The sequence below is a fragment of the Stigmatopora nigra genome, chromosome 14 (assembly GCF_051989575.1).
Source record: "Stigmatopora nigra isolate UIUO_SnigA chromosome 14, RoL_Snig_1.1, whole genome shotgun sequence".
Lineage (NCBI taxonomy): Eukaryota > Metazoa > Chordata > Actinopteri > Syngnathiformes > Syngnathidae > Stigmatopora > Stigmatopora nigra.
In genome coordinates this window covers 9,136,726-9,164,632 of record NC_135521.1, presented here as the reverse complement: position 1 = coordinate 9,164,632, position 27,907 = coordinate 9,136,726, and the positions used below count along the sequence as shown (strand labels likewise).

Sequence of the window (27,907 nt, the reverse complement as noted above, 5' to 3'; positions counted from 1 at the left end):
CTGGGTCAGCATTTACAATCAGGCAGTCAAGGGAGTCAAAGTCAAGAATCAAGAGTGAACTGACAAATAAAAGGTTTAAATCAGGACAGGAAGTGAATCTTGATTGGAAGAGGGATGATGGGGAAGTCGTCACAGATGTATTAGCCTGGGCAGGGTTTTGCCACAAGGGTGGATCCACAGCTTCATGTACCTGCAGATGAAAAGAAACAACACATCTTAATACATAGTGTGTGTGTCCAGGCTGACAGCTGTAACAGCCACATTCTTTGTTGAGAGGATCGTAAGGAAAGCATCGACAAATAAGGATAATTGACTTTGTGCAATAAACATGACTACCTCTGCATTCAAAGTCCAGCTAATTGTTAGTTCAAAAGATTGTCTTTTATAATTAGCGCAGTTACCTAGCGATTTTTAAAACATGAGCCTTCCAATTGGAAACACGAAAAGGCATTCTCTTTCCGTTGTAAATTTGGCTACAGAATGTCTTTCCCTACAAGAAAGCAGTATTTGTGTTGCAGCTTAAAGTGTGGTACTGTTGTGCCACATGCAGAGGTGTTAGTTCCCCCAGCCAGAATAGCTAAGTCTGCTGTCGTGTCTTGCGCACCAGTAAGCATAGAATTTGCTCACTTCCACCTCTTGCATCATCACTCTCCACCAAATCACTCATAAACTTCCACATCAGTGATAAGTTGTTCTAGTTAGTTATAAAAAAAATTCCTCCTCCCTCTAACATAACACCAAAAATGTCCACAAGTTTAACATGCACCTTCAAGGACTCTAGGATTCATAATAATATAAAATATTGGAGATAATCTGCAGAAAGTCTTTAACAGTTTGTAGTGCTCAGTAGGTTGAAATACCTTTGCAAATGTGTGCAGTTTTTATATACGCTGAATTCTTCAAAAATATGTTCTGACTTTTTCTATTATTTACTTTCTTTCAAATAGTACCTGAAACCAACTTTAGTACTATTATCAAGGTTCAACCAGTGTGCAAAATCTACCAAAAGTCAATCTGCATCAGACTTCATGAATATGCTGTGATGTACTTTATTATGAGGTGCACCATTCACCTGAAGCTACTAGGCCAGTGTTATCCTAACCTGCCCTGATCTTGTCTCTTTGCTTTTCCATAATGATATTTGACTTTCATGCGCCGTCACACTAGCTGCACTGCCTTCCAAAGTCCATGTTACGCACTGTCGCCCTTGACGCAGACATCTTCCTCCCCCTTTTGCATCTTCACTGCAGCAATACACCTCTCTCATATTCACGGTGTACATCTCGTTTACCATTCTGCATTCTGCTCGCTTGACCACATTATTAATTCTGTGGCATGTTACATGTTTCAAGAGTCCCCTTAGGGATCAGTCTCGTACAGTACTGTTCACCAGTGATGCTAAATGGTTAAGAAGTTTAATATTTATTAATACAATTTCACTTAATGTATTTTTTAAAATATTTTTACACTACCATGTGCTCCATTTCTTGTTTTTTAATTTTTTTTTAAGTGGTCGCAGACCAATTTTTTAGTTTGAATTTTGAAATCTCAATTTTCTTGCTGCTGATATCTTACAATATAGCCATATTGAGACATTTTAATGTTTTAATGTTCTCCACAAACTGTTTGGCTTCCAAATGAAGTACAGAAGGCCCCATAAATGTTTATTATTTTCAGTCCGGAAGATAAACTGTGGCGATATAACTTAAACTGATGGAGAACAATTTAGATACATTTTGATTCTGCACCCCAAATTGATTGAAACAGCTGTCAGACTTAAAGCTTTTTTTTTAAATTGGGGCCTAGTGTTCGCCTTGCTGTCACTGTAACAGGTGTGCAACAAAAGTTGACCTTCTACATCCTTGCTCCAATTCAAAATGGATAGGACATCTACCACCGTGAATGGCATTGAAACATAAATATTCTCATACAGTCTTTCCAGTTTAAATGATTTGGATGTCCATCGCCATCAGTGGCATGTAATGAGTTTCTAAATGTAATGGTAATTCATGACAGGTCTATCCCTGAACAACATTGTATTTAGCAGCCCTTCTCACATTTAAATAAAACCATACTGACAAGTGCAAAATAAGCTAATGCCTTATATTGAGGTACCAGAGAGAGAAAAAAAAATCCCTCCGCGGGTTAACATTTCATGCCAAATTATTTCTGTGAAATCAAGTCGATGAAGGAAAATAAAGCAAAACCCGATGCGGTTTTGTGGCAGATTCCTGAGACTTTATGGAGCGTCAAATAGCAGTGGGCAGGTTGTCCTAGGCTTCAAGGATTATTAGGTGAATTTGTGTTGTCAGGGACATTCTGCACTCTGCCTGTTACAAATGGTGTGTTTCGCTCCTGGCCCAATCCTATCAATCTAACACTTTGGGAATCATCACTACGTTAGTCCTTGGCGTTCTGAGCTGTGCAAATGAATTAAATGGCTTTCCCACCGGAGTCAGGATAATTGCAGCATTTTTCCCCCTTCCTTTCACATACACTTTTTGACAATTATGTTTATGCAATCTGTTTTACTCTGTATGTTCTCTAATGGAGATTCTATTGAAAAAACACATGTAATATTCCAGTGTAACATCATGCATTGCTTACTGTCATAATATATACAGGATTCATATAAGGTTTAACTGAGCCTCCCTGTGTTTACCGCTGCTGACACTGTTTACTGTTCCATCTCTAAATAAATATTTCCTTTGAAATGCAAATGATGACATGTGCAAGGAATATTGGAAATTGTTTTTCAGGCCTGCTTCCATCTTCTTGCTGAAGAGTTTGTCGTATGCCCTTTTACTGAATGAAAGGTGAATGTTATGTTATTATTTTAGCTTTGCAAAGTTTATAAAAAGCTCTCTTAAGATTGAAAATGATGGTTTTCCACTTTCTTTAACACTACTTACACAAGTATTTGCATCATGACTCCACTTGTGAAATATAGATAAATTATGCTGAGTAGTGCACAGTAGTTGAAGGGAAGAGTTTTTAAAAATATGCATTTTAATGACTCCAGTCCCCATAAGGAGGATGTCTCCATAGTTTTCAGGCTGTTAAAATGTTAAGCTTTAATGAAAGTATGCTTGTTGTTTCAAATGTATGAAAGTAAGAAAGATAATTTTACCGGAATCGCAATCAAATGAGTTTCTGTAACCACTAGAAATATGGGTTATTACAATATGCCGCTTGAATTGGGCTACAACACTTCAGTTGGTTTGAAATTTTAATTTTTGTCATGTACCTGAGCCGACTCAACTAAATATGTAATGCTCAGACTATCTGCACAAGTCCAGGAAATTGCAAATGGATAGTTAATGAACTTCTTGCACTTCAATTTATCACTTCATATGCACATGTGTGAGTGGAAAAATAGATGTTGAATTAAAATCCCATTGAAATGAAATTGATCCCAGTAGGGTTTCAAAATATATTTCTGCATGTCATTGCAATTTAATACAAGGATAATCCTCTTAGACCCCTTTGACAAGAAAAATAAAATTTAAGCAGAGATGATAATATCAATTCACATTTTTTACACTGAAAAATAGAGAAGGTTTTGCCATTTTTAAACAGGAGAACATTCTGAGAAAAAGTATACATTGGAAATATAAACAAAACTCAGTTTAATTGAACCATTTTTGCTTTACCTAAGATCTTTTACTCTCCCATTAAAAAAGCTTCTTATAATTCAGTATAGATGTGAAATATTGACTGACAAATAGACAAATTGTGGATATTTGTGTACAAGATATCAAGAGTCATCATGCAAGGATGCAAAATGAACTAAAGGTGTCAATAACGGATGCTTCATTTGCATACAAATGGTGCAACTGCTGCAGTTCATCTTTCCACAAGACTGACTTGGCTTTTGAATTAAATTACACGCGTTCACAAACATTGATTACTTGTCGATGATCTAAATTATAATAGAACAATCTGTATTGCAACAAACTGGGGCAATGCAAGACTGCAGCATTTCAAGAAATAGTTTAGAACAAAAAAAACAGATGCCAAGAAAGAATAATGCTTCTGTCCACTTAATGTACGTTTCCTTATTACAGTGCAAGAAACAAAGTACTGCTTCAAGTAGCACTAAGCCTGATTGATGAGCCCTTACAACTCAGTCGCAACAAGGAGCTGTAATTGTTTCGTTTAAATTAACGCCCAACTGTCAGGCCACAGTGTCGGCTTCTCAGGGCAACATGCGACGAAAAGTTATCATGAGGCAACAAGACATTTTTTAAATCCACCACAATCAAGCCTGTTTTCCGTTGTTACCACTTTTGATCCAAAAAATGTCAGCTCACTGAGTCCTCTCAATTTAATGACACAGAAACACACCCCTATGGTGAAAATCTTCTTCCCTTACTACTGAATGTTATAGCATGTGAGGAAGTACTAATCAGTATCAAGGCCTCATGAGAACCTAATTATAACATTCCAAGAAGAAAAGGCATACTGGACACAGCCATTCAATAGTGAGAAAGTTCTAATCTTACAAGAAAAAGAAAAATGTGCGCTATACTATGACAAGAAAACTGACAGAATTGTATAAGACCCTCAATTTATTATATTGTCGGATATGAGTATGAAGCCAAACTAGGCTTAAATTCTGAGCTGACACACATTTGGCTTCACCACAACACATTTTTTTCTAAGTGCTATCTTTTTTTTTTCCTTCCCCACCAACGGATGAACTTTAAGAATTACACCCAGTTGCAGTTTGCAGCATGAGCAAAATGTATGTCCGCCAGAGGCATCACTAGGTTTTATGGACAGGACAAGAAATTGCTTTTCCACATTTTGTGACAGATTTACAGATATGCACACTTTTCTATTGGGTTGCTTGTCTATTCTATAGGTTGGTGTTGTGTTTTGATATCAATAGATGGAAGATAATGAGGTTATGTAGCTGGCGACTGTTGTTAAGTATAGGAATTACTAAAAACTTCATGTGTGACCATAAATTTGCTCTGGATACACACAAATAATACAATTATATTGTAAGGGATCTAAAATGGTGAGTACATAATAGAAGTTCATATTTGGAAAAGTCCCACAAACCTAAGAAGTGGAAAAAAAAAGGAAAAACAAGTTTTAGCAATAGATATTTTGACTTTATTTTCCCTCTTATGTTTCCCTTGTTGCCAAATAAGTCGTTATGCCACGAAAGAAGTAAAATAATTTTCCCAAAGATTTTACTGATATAGTGCACTTAACGTACCAGATAGTTTTAGTCACAGCAGTTGTCACCTGATTAAATTTGTCATTCATGAGTCCCACCAGCTCCTCAAATAACACACAAATGAAAAAAATATGAAATGTAGTCGTTTATCTAGCTTATTAAAGTCCACGTGGGAGCGTATGATAAAGTCTCACAGTTGTCTTGGACATGTTTGTTATTGCTCCTACTGCGAAAAGAAAACTGTGAGGAATAAGACACAACCTTATAAAATGCAATTAAAAGTTGCTCAGGCGTCTGAACACCCACGTTGTGCATAACAACCGGCCAAATCTTCTTTCTCCACAGTGAGAGGTAGCTCATACATATTGTACTAAAGAGAGATTATGTCGATTCATTTCCGTTAGGCTTTGATGTCATTTCACAGTGAGTATAACATTCTAAAATGAATCCACATGGATGTTGGCCAGATACCAGCTGAAAAATCCACGGATTGGTTCACTTGCTATGAATTCTTTTGAGTTCAGGGGACCATTTAAGTGCTGATATACAGCGTCTTACATGAGAACATGTTTTCACCAAGTGGAACCGTCCTGTTTGGTGCGTATAGCGTGTCATTGATGCTAAGCAACAGATGTAACAGGTGTGGAAACAGTAGCTCCAGGGATTTGTATCTTGTGGGACACTGAATGGACAAACAATTATTGTACACTACTTAATAGGGGCTAAAACAAGAATTATAGCTTATCTAAATTAGTCAACCCAAGTTGCCTTCAGAAATGGTCACCAAACTAGATATGCATTGCTTAAAATTCTTGTCTGTTTACCATCCATTAAAACACTGACCATCAGGGCCCAATTTTAGCCGACCACAATGATAACACTTAAAAAAAAGGTTACAACCTTCAACAAGAGTCACAAATGAAGTCTTAAGGACATTTTCAGTATATAATCAATAAAAAACAGCATGATTGTCCACTAGTCCTATAGTTAACCTTTTCTAGAACCGCTGATCCACAAGATTCCACTTTTTTTCTGTGCAATTTCAATAACTATGAGGTCTTGATAGTTCATTTTTGAATACTCATTTTTTGTAAATTTGTGAAAATGGGATTTTAAGCCTGTCTATCTTCCCAGAGAGCGTAATAATTCGACATAATGTTATTATTCAGCCACAGAAATGATGATGTTTCTGTACCCTGATTACTTTCTTCAGCTCTTCATTACTAACACCCTAATCACACATCATAGCAGCGGCTGCACCTGGGATTGAAACTGCCTTAATATGGATGCTGGCAGAGAAGAGCACTCCAGCTGTTTGCTGCCCTCCAAAACTGTCAGCCTTCATTTCAGCCAATTGCCCCATGGAACTCCATAATCAAACCTGTAATAACTGCACATCCACCTGTATACTGTGTGTGTCGGGGCGGAGATGTGTCAGGTGTGAGTGGAGGTGGGTTGTGTGGGTGAGCGATTATGCTCTCTTTGGTCAACCTCAGGGTCATCCAGACTGTTGCATCAAATGGAAAAGCAGCCACCATTTATTTCACACTGGCATGCCAACTTAAAATGTGTCAGCCTTCGAAATGCATTTCCAAGGTTAGAGCAAATGCCTGGACCGTGTATAGCTTTAAGTTTTATTTGTAAACTACACTTTTCCATTTACTTGAATTTATTTTAGGATTGTCTGAAAATGAACATAATTTTATTTTCATATATTCATTTATTTTCTCTATCAATAATCTGAAGAAAGAATAGAAAATAATAGAATAATAGATTCAGGATAATGGAATGCAGTAATATTACATTTTAAAATACAAATAATTAACACTGTTAAATAACCAGACTTACCGAGTCATAGAAGAAATGGGCATAATTGTATTTATAATTATGCTCTATATACATTTCATACATGATTCAATTGCGAAGGTAAACAAGGTGCAGCTCGTTGTTATACAGTGAAAAGGAAAATGTCCTCGAAAACATTTTATGGTAAATAAATATAATTACATAAAACTCCACATAAACTGTGTCGTAAAAATGGAGGATGTGCTTCTTGACTTTGGATGAAAAGGGAGGTACACCCAGATCGGCATTTTAAATAACCAGCTGCGCTCAATCTCACCAACTTAAATAAAGTATGTATATATGATAAATAAACCTGCAATTGGCTCGCATCCAATTCAGGGTGTTCCTTGCCTGATGCCTGTAGTTGGCTGGCATAGGCTAAACTTATTGTGAGGATAAGTGGATCAAAAAATTAACAAATGAATGAACTAACCTTGCTGCCAGTAACCTCTGTGGTATATTGCGACCAACTCACATAGGCATCTGGGGGCAATATAGAGTCTTAAGTAAACCATACTACATAAACATGGAAAAACATATGGGAGGCTGAAATCAAAATTTAAACTCATAAACTCTTGGCTGGTCATTTGACATTCTGCCTAAATGACAAAGCACTTCTATTTCTTCATACATTTTGTGTAAGAATCATCTTAAAAGCTTATCTTTTAAGTTACACTTTTGTGACAACAACAGTACACATTGCTTCTACCATGCTCGGTAGATAACAAGAAAGCAATTTTTCATCATATGACTCTAACTTCCCTGTGTTATACAAGATTTATCAAATGCTAACTTTCTTATAGTTTCCCTTTCTACTAGGCTTAGAAAGGCGAGTACTATAATCCATCTGACTTGGGAGCTTTTTAGATGCTCTTTCTTCTCTATAGTAGGATCTATGTTCAAATACACTAGGAGAACGAACACTGTGCCAAGGATCAAAGCTATTTGGTAAGAAGAACACACATCAAATGCTGCTGTGCCTCGTGTTACCTAGCAACCTCCGGACCAGGTGTTGTTAGGAGTTGGGAAATATTAAAGCCCACAGTCTTCCTTCTTGTTTTGTTCCAGTTCAATTTAAAGAGGAAATCGATAAGGCTCTGAATGTGTCCTGAATCGGATACCAGAAAAGCTCTCCGAGTATCGAAAGCACTGGCGCCTTACTGGTCCAAAAAATCTCCTGCTGAAGTGACTCATATGCTCTCATCATCCTAATAATGTCACACGTAAACACCTCCTTAAAATGTGAAGTGATTGGAGGCCACGAGAGGCCATGGCACAACACAACTTGACAATAAAGCATGTTGTGTAGCTGAGAGCGGAGCCCAGCTTTGAGGACCAAGGTAAAGCCGCAGGCTGCTCTTCATCATGATAACAACACAGCTGTCATATTAGAAGGAAATTAAGCAGCACCATCCCTCGTTTTAAGAAGGCTGAGCAGCAGGCTGCAACAACTCCATCAAACTACATCGCATAGTGTGAGGTCACTTCTCCCTTGGTGAACCCAAGCATACCGTTCATTGGCCACAAGGGTTCAAAACGCTGTGGTGTTGTTTAACACGCACCGCTGCTTCTGAGATGCAGGTAAATTGCTGATTTAAGACCACTGCCTTATTTAACAACGGCGTCCTCGTTTGCACGCTGTTTTCCTGCCCGCGGCCTGCTTCGCTTTATCTATCTCCAAATTGGGATGGTCATCGCAGGGAGCTAATGCGCCGATGGTTGCACGCCGGCGGCCCCTGGGGTACACTTGGGGGAGAGAGAGCTATGATTGTGTGGCTCCGAGGCCATGCCGTCGTGACTGTCTTAGCTAGCGGTGGCAGGTGTAAGCTGGGAAAGTGCTTGATGAATGTTCTATTTAGTGCCGCTGACTGACTACCCTTATTCAAGCGGCAGACAGCTCCTCTGGCTAAGTACTGTGGGAGCAGACACTGTTCGTAGCTCCCACTGTCTTAGTGCAAGCACACATACTGTACGTGGGTGTACAGTAGGAAGTATAACGCAATCTTACCTGGTTGAGTTTTGAGTTGTTCTAACATCCTACGTAGTGCAGTGTGTGTTCAGGCTATGTATCACAATGTGGAAAAAGCAGTTTATTATGTATGGTCATTATGTTTGGGGAAGTTAATGCTGAAGTAATTTAAAATGGTACAAATCTCAGCACACATGAATTAATAAGAATTAGTATTTCTTTAAGATGGAAGTACATTTAAAATAAAGGTGTGCTGTTGTTGAATTCATTATTGGATAGTGTGTGTTATGGTTAATCTCACCTTATTAAATGTCATTAAACGGTATTTTAAGTTTAAAAGCTTTTATGATAAAACACATTTTCAACTAAACTAACAGCAATGGGAATCAATATTTTTCCTTGCCTTGTGAATTCAAATACAAATTTTAGATGGAACTGAAATGTGTTATACAAGAGTACTATTAGGATTTGAGCCTAATCCTAAAACAATAAAAGACAGCGGAGGCAATCATTTAAACGTCCACCGAGTCTTGAGAGAACTGCCTCTCACAAAATGCCATACATGACCTTCAAATTTCTGTTTGCAAAACAAAATGGATGAGCAAATGATAGCACTTGACTTTGAAGTTCCCTTCCAGTATATAAACATATATTTTTATCACACTGAGCTGAGATTGCTTCATTTTGATAAGAGCACTCTCAAAGTGAATGTGACCGTTGATTGATTTTATTTTTTACAAGGTTGATAAGAAATGAGAGCACCTGTCGCCGCCCTAGGTGTAGTTTGTTTATGTTTATATCCATACTGGATGTATTTCCTATATGTTTTGAAATTGCTATGTTAGAAGTAGAAGAGTTTCATTGGTTTCAACTCAATCAAGTCGTGCAAGAATAAATAAAAAAAGGATTAAAGTGGGCGTAGGAAACATGACATGCAGGGCTCTTTTCATGATCTCACTATAGAGCCTGAAACAAAAGGAGAAGCGTGGATGGATGAACACGACTGTTCCCCTCTGGGATTTGGAGATGACTGACAGACTAACAAAGTCGCAATCTGGCTCCCTCACCCTGAAAAAGGAAATTATGTGAAGCATTTAAACACAGACATTGTCACACTTCTATAGTATGTCTTTCATCGTTGTTAGTCCATCGATGAAAGTCGATGCAACTAAAAAACAGCCTTATGCACTTGCATATAGACAGACCCAAGGCACAAGCCAACAAATAAGCATGCAAGCTCTTTTAAGATGTGTATCCTTTATTACATTCAGGTTATTGCTTTATTTTTTTCATCTACTGGCCTCTGCCTCCAGTTCTTGCAGCTGTTTTCTTTTGATCCCTTTAATGCTGAGCTCAATGATATGAAATAGAAATCGTCAAAGAGAAAGCACTCTGTTGTTTTCCCATGTGCATGAACCGCAGGGAGTCATTTCTCAGAGGATATTGATGAATAGATCAATGTGATGTCCTTAACAGTTGTCATTGGTGTCGTGGTCTAAAGCGAGCCAAGCCCGTTGGCCCAATGTAACCTTTCAGTTGCCACCCTGCCAGATATCCCAAAGAAACCAATTACTCCCATGTCTGAAGCTTTCCCCGTGATCCATTCGCCAACTTTTATCCTTCTGGTCCAAGCCAACAGTTTTTCACTTTTTAACGACTGCAGCCGACCCACCCACAACCATCCACATACAATGATGTGGCAATGCCAGTTTCGGCCAAACAGTGGAAGAACAAGGCTTGGAATTTGGAGTTTTTCCCTTGTGCTTAGTTTAGAGAGTAAGAAAAACAGCAGCCGAAAGTAACTCTTCTCTTTAAAGCACTTGAAAACTATTGTTTTTAAGCGTCAAGTTTTTTGAGAATCAAAGTTGATGTTTAAAAACAAGGAGCTTAAGACTGCTTGAGAATGCTTCCTTCGCTTCTTTGTCAAGAGTACCGTTTTTTCTCGAGGCGGGCTTTTGCAATAACTCTTTAATAATTCAAACATATGATGACATATTCAAAAAAGATGTTGAGCTACTCTATGTTATCTCTATATGAATTTAAATGGTTATGGCTTCTAAAAGCACTGTTCCCAATTAATGAAAATGAACTACATTTAGTGTCATTGATCAAAAAGAGCAATCTTTCCTTCCCCAAGTTTTGAGAACAGTTGAGAATGTTGCACTTAAAAAATGTATTTTCAATAAAAGGATGGTCATATTGCATTATCTTTAAATAATAAGTCTCATTTATAGATAAAGTCTCTCTTAAATGAGTCAAATGATCTGCATATCAATAAAAGCTTGTCACATCACCACTGTGACCAAAGTTTAGAGGGCATCTAGGGATGGATGACAATTGCTTTTAAACCTCATTTTAAAAAAAACATTAGAACCCGTCCGAAACATTTTTGGTGCTAGTCGTTGAGAAAAATACATATTGTTCTCCTCCATACTGTAGGAATAAGAAATTACGAGCAACACATTTACCATATGCCTGGACCATAGTGAGGTTATTTAGGTATATCCTTGCTTCCCTTCTACATTAAAACCACCTGATACCGTTTATCATTCTGCTATTGAATTTATCACGTGTGATGGGTTTATGAGCCATCACTGTCAACTCTCCCAGAATGTCAGCATGACCTCCCTGGCACTGAAAGCAACATTGTTTACTGTTTATTTATGAGGCCTGTCCTCATAATCTACCTGCCTATTAACCAAATTTGTTCATCTTTATGGACTTTGTAATTCCCAAGCACTTGATATCTTAAATACTACAACAGAGGTTAGAATACAATCATCACTTTTCACAGCACCAAGTGGATATAATCACTTATTGTATCATGGAACCCATTCACCAGAGGAGCCCTTTATTTTTCCAATTATGTTAATTTTAAACATGTTTCTTGTGTTGCGGTTTAATTTAGTTACCAAATTAAGGCTACAGACGGTCCAAAACACTAACCTGTGGGCACAGATTAAAAATGTAATATACAGATGGGTAAAATTAAAGGTGCAAACTAGTAAATTGAGAGTGCAGATTACTTCATTTTTGGATATTTTAATACTTGGTTTTCCATTTTTCCACTCAGGCAACATGCTAGTACTAGTAGTTAGTAACACTCTTTTGGTTTAAAGTTTGAATTAGAAATTTTTTACACAAAAAAAAACGTTTTATACAAAAAAAAAAACACATTAAGTGACTCATTCATAATGATTTTTTCCCCTCCTGTCTTGCTTGTAACCCTTAGCCTTATCTTTATCCTGAAGTTTTTTTTCTATTTGTAGACGTTTGGATTTAAAAGGGCAATTACAAAACACTCATATGGTTTGTCATGTGCAGTAATGTGAAAGTAATGTGACTTTGTTTGGGGCAGTATAATGCAAAGAGTGACAGCTAGGATGGAAAACATAGTGTTTATTTGGTCCACCATGACAGCATCTCAGTCTAAAAAAGACAGCCGACAGAACTGAATCCTGGGTAATAAATTCAGCAGTCACGCTTTGGGCATACCAGCAGCATGGTAAATGGTAAAACATGAATTACAAGTGTATCAAATCCATCCCTCACAAAAAAGATGTTGTCCTTGCTTGGTGTAAAAAATATAAAAATACCAAGCAGTGAAAGCAAAGCAACTTCAGTTGCCGTGGAAAGATTTTTGTTCTCAACAGCTTTCAACCCTGTGAGACAAAGGTTCTTCTTCATCCGTCTCACCGCTACTGAGCTTTACACCAGGGATAAACTCTGTATGTGTGTACCGTTATTTGCCAGCTTGGTGGCTTACTCTTTGGAAGAACATGATTGTGAGCTACTCGAAGCAAATGTGTTTAAACAAGATTTATTTGTTAGAATTTAGAGCAAGAATTTTATATTGCCCATAGACTTTTATCTTTTGACAACTATACTTCATTTAATCTAGGCAGACTGTTTGCAAATACCTATCTCTCACTGCCAATGCTTCCAGTCAAAATGGATTGTAGATCTACTGCCATCAATGGCTTCCAATGAGTCTAACAGTTCCTTAGAAAGAGATAACTGCGTCACTTATTCCCATCTGCACATGTGGGACAATGTATTGGCCATATCATGCACAACACATCTGATTCCGACTCATTTAAATGTTAATAATTTATTAATCAATATACAGTGACAGACAGTACTCATCTTATTACTTATTGAGTACTCTGCCGTCTCACTAGCTTGCACTCGCCCCGCCATTCACCGAAGGGTTCTTCATGAGTCCTCATTTCAAGTACAGCGTTGAAGTGAAGTCATTAAGAACTGTCTCGAATGTAATAAATCAACTTCTGATTCACTTGTTTGTGGGCTCTGTCAAAGGGAGGTTACTGGGTGTAACTGAATCAAATTCCAATTAAAAAGTAGTGGAAGGGGAAAAAGGAAAAGAAAATGCCCACTCGAATAATAACTTGAGTACAATCCTGTTTTTGTCAGAAACCATGGTTCTGTTATTTCATTTACTGATAGGGGGTATCAAACAATGTGTGAATCTCACATTTAAGCATGCCAAAACATTTTAATAGGTTTTAAGGTTTTAAAGCGGAGGTGGCGAAAGTAATCTGAAACTGATATTTTGACTGCACAGTTTGACAACAGCTTGACAGTGGCGTTAGTCACATCCTTAGAGATGAATATGTAATTTCTTTACTATATTTTTCCTACTCGAGTTCCATTTCGACACGATGATGGCAAGAATTCAAGTGTATGTAAGTATGTATTCTGTGATTGACTGGTGAGTTGTCAGGAGTGCTGTCTGCCTTTTGCCCGAAGTTAGCCCCCAGCAATCCTGAGCAAGAGAGGCAGTTTTAGAAAATGAGCCTATCTCATTTGACCTAAGGCGAGAGATCGGATACACCCTAATATAGTCGTCAGCCAATCATAAGGCCTATATTAACAATACCAACAACAACAACAACAACAACAACACAAAAAAAGACCTAATAAAAGGGAAGGCCTGGCTATCATGACACCATGCTACTCTACTTCTCATATTCTTCTCTGGTGTGTACAATGACAATCAGGATTTGTATACTTCTTGTGAATTGTAAAGGACCTTTTGTTGATTTTTCTATAACATTTTTATTGATTCAAAAATGTATTCCAAGATGCTTTGCAAAGCAAAAATGAAACAGGATATGAAACTGAACAAGAGATGAATAGGCCAATAGTAGAAGGGCTCGTCATGGGAATCATTCAGATAATTACCTTAATAAAAACATGATTTTTCCAATTTGTTCTTGGTAGATTGTTATTAGGTAACATTTGTATTCAATTTGCATTCTAGTTCTTCACGGGGAAAAGTTTCATTCAGTACTATAGTGAAGACACATGATGACCCAGCAGTTAGATTATGCAAGTATGAAAAATCAATGTGGTAATTATGTGCGTGTCATAGATTCGGCACACCTAACATAGCGCAAAGTGTCAACAATCAATAAGTTTCCTGCAAACTTTTGGCGGCTTTGCTCTGTGTGATTTATGTGTTCTCTTCATGAATATGCTGAATCCGCCTACACACAACATACTCAAGTAAAATGGAGAGACAGGTAACCAAATATCAGAAGAATAGAATGGAAACCGTGGCAGCTGCACAATATTTCTAACAGGCTACTTTTTACATTCCTTCTGAAACAGTGATGTCCTCCCACACAAAACAAATAACGGGGATAGCCTATTTTCACCTGCACAATGGAGATTTAAAAACAGACATTCCCTTTCTAGCTAATTCCGACAACCTAATCGATGATCTTTTAACGAGGAGCAATTTTTTTCTCCACACATGGGGTGCTGGAGCCTATCCCACCCAACCATGGGGAGTAGAAGAGGGATACCCTGAATTGGTTGCCGGCCAAGTCTTAATTAATACTTGCTTAAAGACACTAAAGTACTAAATGTGTTGGTGTTTTACGAACATATGTCATTATAAAGCAGTTCGTGTCTGTGTTTTTTTTCCTCCTCCTCAAGCTCCCACGCACTTTTTACCAAAATCCCAAAAGGCACGTTCTGCATGTGCACATAGTTATAAATGGTTGTTAATCTATAAGTGACCTGCTATTGCAAACTATAATCATCACCAACACAACTGTGTCTAATTATGTATATAGGTGGAAATCATTGTGAATTTTTGTTATGACTGTGCTTCCAACTTTTCTTACCCACATCAAATCATCTTTTCATTTTAAGCAATATATGAATAGAATGTAGCAGCCATTCTCTACATAACAAAACAGAAATGTCTGTACCTTCCCCAAGACATAATTTAAAACCCTCACATAATTTTATATTCTCCCATGGACAAAAATGGCAGAATTCTATAATTATTTGTACACTGTGAGCAGTTCATTCAAGATTATATATTGAATATCTTTATTATTATATAAACCTTAGGTTAGTGGTTCTCTTTTATTATATGACTGTAAACAAGCACAAAATTCCCCCCCGAAAATCGTCAATTGAGTATCGTCCCAGGCAAAATGTTTTCCACCGAAAGGATGACTGCTACACAATAGAAATCTGAGCAGTCATGATTTTTCCTTCAGTTGCTTTCACTCATTTAGACAATTACATCCCAAAATGCCTATTCAGTTTGAAAGGGACATAATTGCTTGTGGGCAAGTGATTAAGACAATATAAAAGAAAAAAATTCAACTTGCTGGTATTCAGTCTTTCATTTGCAGTTTTTTTGTCCAACTATTAAAATAATTATTATTCTCACACATTTTATCAAAAGCCCAAGTGCAAAACGTCATTCACAAGAGCTCTTAGTCTTCCTCCAAAACCTAACTATTCCCTTAAAATGAATACAAAAAAAAGTTAAAAACCGCTAAAGAGTTATTTCCTACAACATTAATTAAAAAGAAAAGCACAATGATCAGGTCATAAAGCTCATCACTGGATACCACACCAATAACATTAGGGTTTTAGGGCATTAAAATAGAATCCCAAGCTATGCCAAACTGATTGAAAAATGCACAGTTGTTTACCACACTTTTATTAGATTTTAGTTTGAATCAATAAATCAAATGGCAACTTAGTCACGTGAAATTGCAGCAGTTCTGCCAAAAGAAAATAGAGATTAAAAGTCGATGGGGTACCAACAATGGGTGTAAATACAGTATATGCATGTTTGATCATTCTTTGCATTAACTTGTATATACTATACCATGACTACTGCATATGTTGCTAGTAACTTTAGTCATTTTTTTTAATATGTATAAATCCATTAAGGACTACTTATTTAGGTATGCGCTTTATGGTGAAGCTTTAAATCTCATTGTACTTTTAAAATGATAATATAGGCCTTCAATTCAATTCAATACCTTAACAAAAAGGTTTCAGGGAATGAGAAGTTCACTTCTCTTGTGACAGGTATAGTGAGTAGTAACAGGAGTACCATGACAGGTGTCACAGTGACAAATTTTGTTCAGACGACGACATATCATGTCCCCATCGTCAACACTTGACTGTCATTTAACAGCAGCCTGTGTGGGAGTGAAGACCAATGCACATGTTGGTGTTATTATCGGGTACACTATAGTCAGAGGCTGACTGGTCGCGATCCAGTGCCCACTGCTGTTCACCATCTGTCATGTGAAAGAAAATACAATAAAAAGGTGCTGACATTAAAGCTTCTCCTGCTGCGCAAAAAAAAACAAATGTGCTCGTGCGGTGAGGCAAATTCATGGCAGCCCTTGACGTTGTTTTAAAAATGAACATCTCCTGCCTTGTAAATGGCATGTGCTCCTGGCACTTCTAGAATAGGAGACATCTTATCTAGCGTTCCTTTCTTATCACCCAGCCCCAGTGGAAAGTATTGCGAGGAGGCAGGTTGTCATATGACACACAGCGCCGTGACAAGACGCAGCTCGGCAGAGTTTGCCATACCACTGGCAGCTTCTAAGTAATAATACATAACACGACAGTACCTGGGGGCTCATAGATAGCACCAGGGGGATATATGAACCTTTTGGTGATCTGTATCTGACTTATTAAAGAGCTGACCTTGACCAATGGGGGAAACTGGATTAGACTGATTTTCAACAAAGAGGTTGGATGATGTTATGCTGTTGAAATGAAGAGCCTCTTGCATTTTATGTCCTCACTAGGCCTCTTTCTCTTTTTTCCCCTCCCTCGCTCTCAATGTCTTGTTTTTACTGGCACTGTTCATTGTCCTGTTAAACAAAAGGAAGGGATGATGCACCCGTCTGTAGCCAGGCGTCCGCCAGCACGACGTAAACACTGCAAATACTAACTCCGCACCCAAACAAACAACCAAACGCGCAATCATCAGCAATCTCGTTACCTCCATATGTAAGTTTTACAAGTACTATTTTTCTTACGTACCACGCCATAAGGCACTCATTTAACTCACTAGCGGCTATTGACAGCAATAGACATCCAGAGCCTGTCTCTAAATGACCAAAGATAGATTAAACAGTGGAAGAACTGAACAATGAATCAAGGAATTTGATCGGTTAATCCATTGAATGATTTCATAATAGGGGATCTGATAGATTAAAATCTTGACAAATTTTGAAAATACTCCATTTTGAGAATAATCAATGATTACAGCACCATCAATAGGGCTCAAAGGGCTTAATGCTTGTTTGTTTGTTAGTTTTTCCAACTAAAACTAGCCAAGTGCCTGATTTAAAAAAGAAGCCATTTATCTATGACCTCTTTAACCTCTAGAAAAAGCTGTAGAACAATGCAACATAGTGTATGAATGGCTGTGACCTTGAAGATGCTGCTCTTTGCTCGCTTTAAATCCATTTTGAACACTAGTAATTGTAGAATGAAAACTGATAGTCTCAAAGGACAAAGGCCAGTTCTTGACTAAATGAATGGAAAGGTATTTACATCGCTGAATTGACTGCGGGACATTGAATTGACCTTACATTAAAGGGTCACTTCACTCATTTCTCTTCTCCCACGTGAGGCATTAGTGGCTGCTTTCCTCCTCCTTTTTGTCCTCCCCTTCCCTCTCTGGTTCCTCCCCAAGAGTCTTTCACCGTCAGACCTTATCTCAAAGACCAGATCACTATGGCAACAATTAGTCACATCATCATCGCCCACACATGCATTTGATGACTGTTTTTTTTTTTTTTTTTACTTTGGAGGGTTTGATGAAACGTTGGTAGCTCACTGGCATACAGCCAAATGTGCTGTGATGACGAAGGAGCAACGTTGCCATCTGTTGGATTGGTGTGATTGCGGACCGCCATTGACGACACTGACAAATATCCTGACATGTGCCTGTCAGTCACACGTCAATTAGGCTCTTCTAAAAACGGAGCTATAGATTTCCCTCTGTTCAAAGGTCAGACCTTCCGTCGAAAACTGACGGAAAATGAAGCGTTTCTTTTCACTATGAGAGAGGTTGACAGATGTGCAGGTATCTTTGGACAGGAAAAAAAGGGTGGCAGCTTTTCAAATAAAATCTGAAACATTTGCGCTTACAATCAGGACCCACATTTATTCACTGCTTGTCATCTCTTAATGAAAAGAGTGCTTTCATGCAGCATGAGCCCATCTAATGTGAGAGATAATCTATCGGCTCAAATTTTTAGCTCGGTACTACTATTGTAACCTCAACTCAGTCTGCTCCCCGGAGCCAGTAATTAAATTATTTTTTTCATATTTTCACTTTGTGGGTCCTATCTTGACTGATGAAATAAGGTGTTATATGTTGGGCAGAATTTTGCTTTAGTTATTTTGTATTGTGTTCACTTTAAGCTTTCTCTGGGCTTGCAATGTTTACTTACAATATCAGGTGTTCTGCAATAGATATTGCTGAAGAGGATTTTTCTCTTCATGTAAGTTGGTGCAATCTCCAAGAATATACTTCATATCTTATGGTGTCTGCTGACATTCAAGTCTATGGATAGTTCTTATCTTGCTGTGTCGGTTTGGTCTTTATAGCTAATATAAATATAGAAGCCGCAGTACTGAACATAAAATAACTATAATTACATACGATAATGGTATTTTCAAATATTTAGTGTTGCATGGAAATATGGCAGCCCAGCGGATGAGTGGTTAGCGCATCAGCTTCATAATCTAGGATCAGAAATCGTGTCAAACCATTTTTATACAGAATAGATAGAGTAGCTTTTATTTTCTACCGGGGTTCTGTTGATTTTTTTTAAATTTGAGATTGTTGATTTTTATGATAAGAAATTTATTGAGAAAAGTATGTCTCCATTTTAAATTATGAAATAGTCACAGTAATTATAGCTCAGATAATGTAGTGCTATGCAAAATCAGGCCACTCTATTTTATCAATGCTATAATTGTACAGGCTGTCTTCATTTATTCATCCAAACATCCATCCATAGGCGGTCCTTGACAAATGTGGACCAATCCAAACCCACCCACACAGACATCATCGAAACTCAAGAATATATTATACTTATTTATGTTTAACGATTGAACATTTGAATAAAAACATAGCTATTCTTTCATATAGTGTTATTTTAGCAAAAAACTAATAGACCAAATACAAGAGTAGATATATACAATAGATGTACTCTAATGTAAAATATGCAAACCTAGAACCACAAAAAATAGAATTTAAATAAAAAAATAATTAAAAAATCATTAACATAATCTGAATTCAGTAAAAATAGCAATGCCAAGCAAAACTTCCCGTCAACCACGATCAACTCCGGCAGCAATGCACCAGGCCACAGTGCATTCCCGCCATGTTTATTATATAAAGAGCCAATGTGAGAGTGTGTGCATGCATGTGCAGGCAGCAGTATTGACACATGAGATGGAACCCGCCAAAGTGTGTGGGTAATATTTTGGAGACTGTAAACCTGGCAACCCTGAGGTGCAAAGTGCCATTGGCTCTGATCTCCATACTTGAGCGTCTCTTGTGCCATGTATGAGTTTTAAAATGTTAATATTATGGTATTGACAACTGGTAAAACAATTGATAAAAATGGAGGGATGGTTCTCATGCGCCCCCCAATTAGATTGGGCTCTGGGGGGCCGCCTACATTGCCCATGCCCAAAACCGGGCCTGCATCCATCCATCCCATTCCCATTCCACGTAGCCTATTCACATTCACATCAGGTTGGAGCTTGTCCCAGCTGACTTTGGGCAAAAGGTAGACTACACTCTAGAATGGTCATGGTCACAGAAGCCGTACACCATACGTGTCTTCATTAGGCGCAGCTCTAAAGTAACTTCTCTAAATTTCAGATCTCTTAGTAAGCACAGTAACAGCTTGATGCCATCTGTCCCATTCCTGTCCCTTTAAAATTAATGGGCCACAAATGTGGAATTAAAAACATGACAGTCACAGCTGATATCATTCCTGTGGGAAGCTAAAATGTCTGCTTCAAACTGTCCATTGATCTGTCAAAAATAAGGTTGCGGTATGAAATTCCTGTATTATGAATGTATACATTTTCTAGGCCACGTGCAAAATGGTGATAAGCTTCAGACGAACGACATACAAAATACACTCTATTTTAAGACAGCTACTCACTGCATGAATAAAAGTCAGATAATTGAGCTATTGTGCTCTGCATCTGTATTAATATCTGGACAATAATGGATGTGATACAAATACAAAGCTATAGCATTTAGAATTGTTTCAAAAATATTTTACTTTATATTAAAATAGTACTTGACCCAAAATCAACAGAGGTGGGGTAAACCAATGAGTATGATAGATACTAATAATTAAAATTTAATCATTAATAATATTAAATCTCTTGCCTCTAAAAGGTTATATTTTTTTGACCCTTTTTTAAAGATGTTACAATAGAAGATCATAAAAATTCCATGCAAAGGAAAGTAAAGAAATTCCAATTGAAAGTGGAATAACTATCACTTGATTTTGAAATATAAACAATCTTGTGCAAGTGGTCATAACCCAAAAAGAGATTTGTCAATTATGAATACGTTCCATTTTCCATGCTCCTAAATGTTCAGAAGATTTAGAATTTGGAACTCACTACAATCATTTTAATTTGATACTTTCCGTTGAGAAGTGCAGCTGTATATTTTGTTACATAATGTATTTGCTGACGGTGAAAGTGAAAACATTCAAAACTTGTATAAAAGTTTTGAAAGGTTTTCTGCATTGCCTTTCATTATTCAATTATTTACTGCATGTATTCATGCATAAGATGTTTCCTCTTCAGAAAGTCAACATCAGAAAGCTAAGGTTATAATCACGGTGAACTACACGGTGGAATAAAGAAGAGCTAAAAATATGGCACTCCATATGACCTTACATCAAAAAGCAAAGTATAAACAATAACTTGATACTCAGGGAGAGAAAAAAATAGACACATTGCCATCACTCATCATCACTTCTCTTTTAATTACAGCAGTATTTATCATGTTCCTCTCCTCTGAGCCAAATTAATTTAGATTATAGTGGTCTTTTAGTTCAATTAAATCTATCATGGTAAATGGTAAGCAATATCTTAATAATAACGATTCACTTCTTTATTTTATCTATTCATTAAGTCTATTTGGACTATAATTTGGTTTATGAGCACAGTCTTTATGTTTTTGTTCATTTTACTTTTGTTTTTTTTCTTTTAAATATTTTTATAATTTGTACATAAATATGTAGACATCACATTTGGAGTCATGTAGGTTATACGTGTACTACATATACTGACAATAAAGGCATTTAATTCAATTCAATATTGAGCATGTATGTGGAGGGATTTTTTTTTAATGACCAAAAATGTTGATTTGCTCTATAAACGTTTAATCTACACAAACATTGCTCTTTGTTAAAAGTCTTTCCCAAACCTGTTCAAATTTTCATTGATCTTCACATGTATATTTAGCCATGTGAGCAGCAGTTATGACAAGATTGGTAAACATGAACTGCCCTCACTGAGGAGAAAAAGCTACAGTGAAAGCACAATGCACCGCATGGGTCACCCTCCAGACATTAATATTGATGAGACTGCAGTTCAGGCGATGCCGTATCTAGTACCCAGTGAAGATATCTCGATTAAATACAGCTACTCGGGTGGTGGCGGCTATTAAGCCCCGGGCACGTGTAGACCATTGGAGTAAGTCTAAGGTATTGATAAGCAGGGTTTTTAAGAAGGGAAGGGGAGGAAGAAGTCGACCGTTGGGCTGCAGTGTAATTAAAGTGCGAAGAGGGGCGCTTGTGGGTTGCATGCCGTCTCTCTCATTGACTTTCATCCACGTAAGAGCAAGGTCACCGGCAAGGTGTATAGAGCAATCTCCACAAATTGTGGGACCGGGTCTTGATAATCTTTAAGGTTTTTAATGGGTCTCAGATTTGTTTACCAAGTGAGTGCACTTGACAAAGTCATTTGGCAATTGTTTTAACCTCTAACGCAATAATAGAACTGGAATTGGCTTTTTGATCAATGACATCGGTGGTTAGGTTGATATATTCTATAAGCACGACAACCTTGAGCTTCATAGAATCACCGTGTGTTTATGTGTGTAATGTGCCTGTGTGAATTATACCGAAAGGTAGGTGGTCTCTTGGTATTTTCACTGTACAGCTCACCACAGGAATTTATACTTGAAAAGGTATTACTTTAGTTTCTTCTAGCCAGTGTAAAGTATTGATGAACAAATGACGGTAAAAATGATGTAACAGGGATGAGGATGTTTGCCTAATGAGTTGAGCCATTGATAGCATTACAAATTTGCATGAATTATGTATCGAAGCAAGTTAGGAGGAAGAGGAGAGCACTGATAAGCTGCAACCAGCTGAGGTCCTGGTGATTTATTCAATCGTCCTTTTTTCGACACATTCTGTGAGGGTTGCAGAGGATGTTGGGCATAATGCAGACCACACCCGTGAATTGATTAGCAGTCAATCATAAGGGAATGTACAGACGGAAAATCATTCTGTCAATCAAGTGGCAACCCAAAAAAAATCATCATATTAATGTTGTTGTTTTTGTGGTGCACTCAAATAACTTCAAAAAATGACCAAAATAGAGCATAGACCACACATTTCATCACCTTAAATTCTGCAGTGGATGGTTCAGATCTTCAATTCTACAAATTGCCCAAAAATCAAATCAGACATAATCAAGCAGCATTTACATTAGTTGAAATGCTGCACAAAAATGGAATTAGGGTTGTCACTATCAATTATTTTTAGACCCAATTTTCCAATCAATTATTCTGTCGAATAATTGAATAACCGGAAGGCATTCGACTCACCTCCCACCCATTGTAATCAGGGACTGATGTCGCTCTCATGCGCCATTTATAGACTGTGCCCAGATCAGCAATCAGATGAAATTCCATTCCAAACCTCTACTTGCACACCTGACAAAATATACATATATATATCAGTATATAATTTCAACTCACAATTGTGATTATCATAAAACTAATCTTGCAGATATGATATTACATCTCAAAGCTGTTTTTCACAACTTTATGCTTGAGGAATGCAAAGCCAAATTCAGTTTTCTTAATTTTGTATCATTTCTGTGTTCTTTTTTCATGATAATCCTTTTAACTGCACTACATGTTCTTTTAGTAATTTTGTGCTTTGTTCTCAAATGGTTTTGCATGACCTTGTGAATTAAATGTGCCATATCAATCAAGCTACTTTGCCTTGGGAAGAGAAGAAAAGGGAAAAACTAGGTTGGCGTACTGTACTCTACTGTCTTGTCATGTGTAAGAATGTATATAGAGGCCCAGCTCAGGAATCAGTGAGTATGGAAATAGAGGAAAGGGACCCTGGTCTCTTTAAGGGCTGTAATGCTTCCTCTAGTCTACTCTTGGGCATTAATGGTTGAATGGATCGTATTGGACATGCCTGAAGACGCGACCAGCCTCTAGATTTGCTGCCAGCAAATCTCAACAACCAGCATCTTAAGCTCAAATAAGCACTGCGGTCACTCCCCCTCCAATAATTTGACTAACTCCCAAGTGTAAAGCCTCTCTTTCTTTGCATGCCAAACACGGGGCACAGGAGAGAAGAGAGCGGTAGACGGGAAAAAGATGACATCGTCTCAGCCCACCCTGGATGATTTCACTGGTAGACCTACAAGTCACATTTTAGAAATGTCATGTATACATAATATGACTTATTTAAGGGGTACCGAGCTAATAGGCACTGATGTTTATGGTTGAATGAGTGGGAAGGGTGGGAGAGAAATGAGCAGCAGTTTCATAAGTCTTTAACTCAAGCTGTGCAATGCAGCAAAGATTGTACTAAAAAATATGCTTATGGTCTGTTGCAGTCTTTTGCAACATTCTTTCTAGCACTGCCATTTGCTTTGTTGTCCTAATTTCCCTGGAACCAAATCTATAATTCAGAGCTGTTTTCATGATCTCGTTGTCGCCTTTGTGGGGAAAAGCTGCTGGATGGATTCCCCCAAGTTTCACCTCCAAAGATAGAAAAAATACTCGTCAGCTTTACTGACCCACAATGAGAACATGATTAGGGGAGTTGGCAGAGTGATGCCTCAAAGGCCCTTAACACAAAAGCCTGCAGAAATTGGGAAGATAAAAGCACAAACTCATTAGCCTACCAGGTTTCCGATCACATCACTTTTTGATTCGCTGGGTTGCTCGGTCTGCAGGGCTCTTGTCCGATGGATTTTTGTGTTACTTCAAAGGATTCACTACTACAACATCAGACGTTGAGATGACATATTTGATTAAAATATAGGTGATGTGCAAATTCTCTTCTATGTAGTACACAATTGTTGCTATTCAATCACTAGCGCACGCATGGTATATTGTTCTTTTCCATTTTTGGACCAAAGCACAGAGAGAATACTGCATTATGTAGTTTTTAAAAGTATTTTTTTTCTGTATTCACGCTATTCATCCAGGACATTGAATATAGCATACTGTAGCTATTACAGAATATTCCCAAAAGGCACACAGTTCAGTCTAGACAGAATAATTGACATTGTGTCCACAGCACAATGATAAAGCAGAAGGATCCGGTTTTGAAATTTACCGAGCCAAACATTTCTACATTTTTCTCCACAACACAATGACATCAATATATAAACTTTCAAAACAGCTGAAAAATCTTTACATATTCCTCCACTTCAAGAGGCTTGTGGAAAGCTATTAAAACACTTTGTTTTGTGTTCAAATATTACTCTTACAACGAGAAGAGGCCTAAGAGGTGCCAAATTTGCACACTTAAATACTCTGAGCAACCGTCATTCACACAAATGTTATTCATACCATAACTGTTATCGTTCCTTCAATGTTACTCTTGAGGGTTAACACTTCTTAGACATTGTGACTCCAAGCTGAGCATTACTAATTTTCTCAAGCAGAATTCTCATCCAGCTTGTACTTGTCTTTTATTGCAAACTCATTTGATTGTGCAGCTTTGAGAATATCCCATTTCCACAAGATTTCTTCATTTTGTAGAGGATTCCAATCAAAGACAATTTGGACAAGGCATAAATTCTCTGCTGTCTGTCTCCAGATTGCAACTTGAAGCTTGAGGACGCTGATTCCTCTTCTCCATGATGGATTCACCGTCATGAGTGAGTGCATACAAAAGTGCAGCCATGCCCACATACTGTAGATACTAGTCAGCGTGCCCCACTTTGAATCATCCCCCTGGGTAGACCATATGGGTGATGTTGAAAGATATATTGCTGTCATTTGCCATTCTCTCTTTTGAAAGGGAAAATAAATGTGCTGGCTCGTGCAATAATGGAAGAGGTAAGGTATGAGCCTATTATCCCATTAAGGTGGCCACGTCAGGATGTGTTGCTTTCCTTTTCAGACACCTCACCCTCCTGCACCATTTCTTCCGCCTTAAAAAACAGCTCCATTGCGATGCTGCACTACCATCTGGCGGGGAAGCCGCGGGCAGACTCAGTCATGGCAAATGTTCAAGGGGCTTTCTTGCCCTCCCTCCTTCCCTTTGCTTCCCCAGACTGATTTATCTGTCTGTCACTGATGACATTGTATAACTGCTGGGTTTAAATTAGCAGCAGTGTGATAAAAGCCTCTAAATGAATCAAATCTCCTTGGACTTAAAGTCTTCTAATTAGCTGACCAAATATATTGGAGTGCAGCAGCAGTTACCAAAGCATCATTAATACGACTCGCTGTTGACAGATACCTGAAACAGCGTCTATTTATGATGCAGGCTTTTTTTGTTTGCTTGGATAAAGGAGATTGCTTAATTCCAAGGCAGATGTTTGACTTCTTCTAAAGACAGGACAACATATTATGTAATGTAATTAGACATCAGCATTAACAGCCAGCGATTGTGCCGGCAAGGAGCCAGATGGGATGGCCTTATGTAACTGCCAAAAATTGACAAATCAAAGAATTACGGTCACTCCCTTTCCTTGCGGAGTGCAAAAAATCGCCGGGACACAATATACCATAACTTATGGTTGTGTTCATGTACTGAGTTTAACAAATTGCTCTGACATAATTGTAATACTGTTTCCCACATGTCACTTTTTTCATTTCTATAGCTTGGTTTACAATTGTGTACTTTGTATGGAGGTCAATCATTGGGGAAAATGCACTCCCATAGATTCATTGAATTAATCCTGCATGCATAAAGAAGATGGAAAATGCCTGTAGGCACTTTATGTGTACTATCTGCATAATTCCCTTCATTTGGATTCATCTTTTATTATCCAACCCAACGGATATTTTGATCTAGAGACTATAGACAAGTGCGTATGTGATAACTCTAATAGATGCTTTGGATTATGAAAATAAGTACATTGACAACATATGTTACATAAATTAAAATCTATTATCTTAAGTGCGGCTGTGTTCTAACAAGACGGAAGGGAAAAGCAAACATGCCATAAACAAAACAGAGAGGAAGGGAAGCATCATCAAAGAGATGCGATAATGTGGGCCTATAGTGATGCTCCTGATGTTGGATGTTGTGGCCATCTCATGTTAAAACATGCTTTTCAAGGTGAGATGTAATTAAACCTCCAAGACATCTTTAGAGAAGAGCCCTATACGAGTAAATAGTTCAATCTGTAGAACTGTGTGTGCGCGTACATTAATTCCAATCTATGTATTGGTGTCCTGGGTATACACAAGTATATAGTAGCATGGTGATGATGTGAGGCGAATAGTAATTACCTATGGGGAAAATGCAGTCTCTGCTGCCATCTTAAGGCAGAAACTCTAGATGATATATGGTAAGTGTCCTCTTTTTCCTTTAAAATACATTCTAGGATTCTATGATAATACCATAAAGTGACATTGTGATCGACGATCAATTCAAGGTCCCATCCCCACATTAGACTCATATGTACACCTCATAGTATGGATATGACTTTCACAAGTGTGGGTGTAAATCAACGTGGTAGTGCAGACTGGGTCTGTGTCAAGGTTTTATAACTCAGATTGATTGGGATTATATAATCACGACGATGACTGTCTGACTCCACTAAATGAATCTGTAAAAGGGAAGTTTCCTGTGGGAGAACAGGTCGTAAAAAGCGCCACGAAGTATAAAGGCCGATTCATTGGAAGTGGAGAGAAGAGGCTCCCTAGTGCAGCAGTGAAATCAGAACGTACAACCAATTGCGGTGGTTAGGACATGTCAGGACATTTGATTTTACAATTCATGGGGGATTCCGTTTTAGACAGGGTTAAAGTTACAACTCAAAACTAAGATGGCTGTTTCCAGAAATATTTTGGTTGTTTATTTCATATTGAAGAGTAGCTTTGTGGTGCAGAGGTTGACTCACCTTACTTCCGTGTAGGCAGGCGTGGTCTCGATGTATGATTGGCAGTATGATTGGAATTGTGGGTGGTGCTGTAGTCTGACTTTTACCCGTAGACAGCTGGGTTACGCACCAGCAACCCCCCGCAACCCTATCGAGGATTTGTGGTATATAAAATGCATGAATGAATGTCACGATAAATCTGTTTTACAATAGAAAAAAAT

The 27,907-nt window shown here is 37.8% G+C and overlaps 1 long non-coding RNA gene across 1 annotated transcript; it reads right to left on the bottom strand.

The window, feature by feature from the left end:
* LOC144207746 (uncharacterized) lies at window positions 1-27,785 on the bottom strand. The gene is made up of 3 exons (XR_013328780.1): window positions 27,708-27,785; window positions 23,200-23,307; window positions 1-190 (listed from the first exon to the last, which is right to left on the bottom strand). It is a non-coding gene; the product is annotated as an uncharacterized LOC144207746 (long non-coding RNA).
* Between the last annotated feature and the right edge of the window lie 122 nt (window positions 27,786-27,907).